Genomic DNA, 4584 nt, shown 5'->3' with positions numbered 1-4584 from the left:
AACTGGTAAATGACATGCCTTCCCGAACACCAACCGATATGGAGACATACCAATCGGAGTATTAAAAGTTGTGTGATACGCCCATAGTGAATGATCAAGCTTTTTCAACCAATCTTTCCTTGATATGTTGACAGTTTTCTCTAAAATACTTTTAATTTCTCGGTTTGACACCTCAGCTTGACCACTAGCTAATGTATGATAAAATAGAGCTTTTCTGTAATGAACTCCATAACGAGCGCATAAAGATGTAAATGATTTATTACAGAAATGACTACCTCTATCACTAATAATAGCTTTTGGAGTACCAAACCGAGTAAAAATATTCTTATGAAGAAATTTAAGTACCTCCTTACCATCACAAGTAGGAGTTGCTACAACTTCTACCCATTTAGAAACATAATTTACTTCCAGCAAAATGTACTTATTATTATATGATGATGGGAAGGGTCCCATAAAATCTATGTCCCACACATCAAACAGCTCAACCTCCTGAATTCCAGTCATTGGCATTTGATCTCTTCTGGATATATTACTGATCCTTTGGCAATGATCACAACTATTAACAAAGGCATTAGCATCTTTAAATAACGTAGGCCAGTAAAACCCACATTGCAAAATTTTTGTTGCTGTCCTTGTTCCCCCAAAGTGACCACCACAATGTAAAGTATGGCAATGAGTAAGTATGGAAGTCATTTCTTCTTCTGGGACACATCTTCTAATCACTTGGTCAGCACAATGAAGAAAAAGAATGGGCTCATCCCAATAATAATGCTTAACTTCCGAATAGAACTTTTTTAGTTGCTGCCTTGACATGTCAGGAGGCAGAACCTTAGCTACCAAATAGTTAACATAATCTGCAAACCATGGTATTGTCTCTTCACATTCAATCAAAAGTAATTGTTCATCTGGAAAATTTTCATCAATTGACTCTCCTTTCGCACTATGCTCTTCTTCTTTTTCCAATCTAGATAAATGATCAGCAACTAGAATTTCTATCCCCTTCTTATCACGAATTTCCATATCAAACTCTTGCAATAATAAAACGCATCGAATGAGACGAGGTTTAGCATCCTTTTTAGTCATAAGATACTTAGTAGCTAAATGATCTGTGTAAACTATCACCTTATTACCAATTAAATATGGCATGAACTTGTCAAATGCAAAGACTATTGCAAGTAATTCCTTCTCAGTAGTTGCATAATTTAATTGAGCATCATTCAAGGTTCGACTAGCATAATAAATTGTTCGAAATACCTTGTCAACTCGCTGTCCAAGAACCGCTCCTACTGCATAATCAATAGCATCACACATTAATTCAAAAGGAATTTCCCAATTTGGTGATACAACAATTGGAGCAGAAACTAGTTTTTCCTTCAATGTATTAAATTCCTTTAAACACTCAGAATCAAAATCGAATACCACACCATTCATAAGTAAGGTAGATAAGGGCTTTGAAATTTTTGAAAAATCCTTTATAAACCTCCTATAAAATCCAGCATGGCCCAAGAAGCTTCGAATCCATTTAACAGACACTGGGGGAGGTAAATTTTCTATTGTTGATATCTTTGCCCTATCTACTTCAATTCCATGGCGTGAAATTTTGTGGCCCAAGACTATTCCTTCTGTCACCATGAAGTGACATTTCTCCCAATTTAAAATTAAATTGGACTCCTCACATCTTTTCAAAACTCTTTCCAAATTAAGTAAACCTTCATCAAATGAGGGTCCAAAAACTGAAAAATCATCCATAAAAATTTCAATACTTCCACCATGTCCGAAAAAATTGTCATCATACATCTTTGAAAGATAGCGGGAGCATTACATAACCCGAATGGAATCCTCTTAAAGGCAAATGTTCCATAAGGGCATGTGAAGGTAGTCTTTTCTTGATCCTCTGGTGCTATAGGAATTTGATGACATCCAAAATATCCATCCAAGAAATAATAATAAGGATGGTCGGCCAATTTATCTAACATTTGATCAATGAAAGGTAAAGGAAAATGGTCTTTTCTGGTGGTTTTATTTAGTTTACGGTAATAATTACAAATTATCCACCCCGTCACCGTACGAGTTGGAATAAGTTCGTTATTATTATTTTTAACCACCGTCATGCCACCTTTCTTTGGAACTTCCTGGATAGGACTAACCCAATCACTGTCAAATATTGGGTAAATTACTCCAGTGTCTAACCATTTAAGAATTTCTTTCCTTACCACTTTTTTCATTGAAGGATTTAGCCTCCTTTGAGCATCAACACTAGGCTTACGATCCTCCTCCATTAATATACGGTGCATTACTGTCGAAGGACTAATACCTTTAATATCCGCTAAAGTCCATCCAATTGCTAATTTGTGAGCCCTTAATACCCTTAGAATTTTCTCTTCTTCAATCTCAGATAAAGAAGATGAAATAATAACTGGGAGAGTATCATTCTTACCTAAATAAGTATACTTAAGATGATCATGTAAGGTTTTTAAGTCAAGAACTGGTGGCTTCTCAATGGATGGAAGAGGTCTCTCAGGCACTTGCCCTAATTCCTCATATTTCTTATTACATATTTGCCCTGATGAATTCAACTGCTTAACATACTCACCAGCTTCAGTACCAGCACACTCTTCAGAACTTTCTATCAGACTCAACTCCAATGGATCTTTAATAGACTCAACCCCTTTAATTGGTTCCTCCAATACACTAACCCAAAAGCAACTGTCACTAGCTGAAGGATATTTGACAGCTTTGAAAACATAAAAAATGACTTCATCTCCTTGTACTTTAAGCCTTAATTCTCCTTTTTGAATGTCTATTAGCGCTTGCCTAGTGGCTAAAAATGGTCGTCCTAATATAATAGGATCCTTATCTTCCTTCATATCTAATACAATAAAGTCCGCTGGGAAAATGAACTTATCTACCTTTACTATAACATCATCTATAATACCTCTGGGATAAGTTAAAGAACGATCATCTAATTAAAGAGTAACAGTAGTTGGTCTAGCTTCCCCCAAACCAAGTCCATTAAATACAGACAGTAGCATTAAATTTTTACTTACACCTAAATAAAATAAAGCTCTCTCACAATGAAAATTTCCAATAGTGCAAGGTATAGTAAAACTGCTCAGATCTCTTAACTTTTGAGGAAGCTTCTTTTGAATAATTGCACTACACTCTTCAGTCAATGCAACAGTTCCATAATCCTCCATTTTTATCTTATTAGACAATATCTCCTTCAAAAACTTCACATAACTAGGCATTTGTTCTAGAGCCTCTACAAATGGGATGTTAATATGAAGTTTCTTAAATACTTCAAGGAATTTGGAGAGTTGTTTGCCAAGATTAGCCTTTCCAAACCATTGAGGATATGGAATTTTTGGTGTAGGCTTAGTATATTTTGGTTTTTCTAGTTTTAGAAGGTCTTCAGTAACCTCCTCTTGAATTGGACTAGTAACTTATTGTTTCTCTGTATTCTTCCCTTTCTCTTCCACTGTAGGTCCATCATACTTAGTCCCACTCCTCAAAGACATCTTGACATTGTTCTTTAGGATTTACCTCTGTGGAACTAGGCAAATTTCCTTGTTGTCTACTAAAGAACATTTGAGCCAATTGACCTATTTGTGTCTCCAAACTTCTGATGGAAGACCTTGTCTCTGTCATGAATTGATTTAATTAGTCTGGCTGAATTATTGGTGGGTTCATTTGAAGAGGTGGTGGATGAGATGAGCGTGGGTTTGGATCATAATATGGTCTAGCATGTAATCCATAAGTTGGTTGATGAGGTGATTGTTGAGGTGGGTACTGTGGATATTGTGGTTGTAACCCTTGATTATTTTTCCAAGACAGATTAGGATGATTTTTCCAGGCAAGTGTATAGGAATTTGAGTAACTGTGTTTGTTCCAAGGGCATCTTATTTACATATGTGGAGCAACTAGCTGTACTCAGGCATTGTTCATAAGAATGAGATCCTCCACAAATCTCATAACTCATGACATTCTGTACTTGCATTGATTGTGCGATGAGATTAGTTTGATGCAGTTTTTTGGTTAGAGATGCTACTTGAGCGGTCAATAGTGCAATTGGATCAACTTCTAATATTCCCGCTACTTTCTTATTTTCTCGCTCAATAGGCCAATTATAATTATTCATAGCCATCTCCTCCAATAGCTCATACGCTTCATTCGCACTTTTTCTCATAAACGCTTCTCCTGATACTACATCTATTATCGTTCTTGTATTTCCCCCCAAACCATTGTAAAAAGTATGAACTAACAACCACTTCAATATTCCATGATGTGGGCATCTCCTTTGCAATTCCTTAAATCATTCCCATGCATCATACAAAGACTCCCCATCTAGTTTATGGAAATTGTTAATCTCTCCTCTAAGTCTGGCTCACTTGGCAGGAGGAAAATATTTACCAAGAAACTTTTGAGCCAAATCATCCCAATTAAGTATAGAATTGGCTTGTAAAGAATTCAACCAACTCTTAGCTCTGTCCCTTAGTGAAAATGGGAATAATCTCAATCGTACATCATCATTACTCACCCCATTCATTTTAAATGTCGCACATAACTCCAAAAATTTAGTGATTT

General features: G+C 36.0%; 1 non-coding gene across 1 annotated transcript; it reads left to right on the top strand.

Moving 5' to 3' along the window:
* Positions 1 to 4274: 4274 nt before the first annotated feature.
* On the top strand, positions 4275 to 4381 carry LOC133833383 (small nucleolar RNA R71). The gene has a single exon (XR_009892764.1). It is a non-coding gene; the product is annotated as a small nucleolar RNA R71 (small nucleolar RNA).
* The last annotated feature ends 203 nt before the right edge of the window (positions 4382 to 4584 follow it).

Source organism: Humulus lupulus, chromosome 4 (assembly GCF_963169125.1).
Source record: "Humulus lupulus chromosome 4, drHumLupu1.1, whole genome shotgun sequence".
NCBI classification, from domain to species: Eukaryota; Viridiplantae; Streptophyta; class Magnoliopsida; order Rosales; family Cannabaceae; genus Humulus; species Humulus lupulus.
This window is presented reverse-complemented; position numbering and strand designations above follow the sequence as displayed.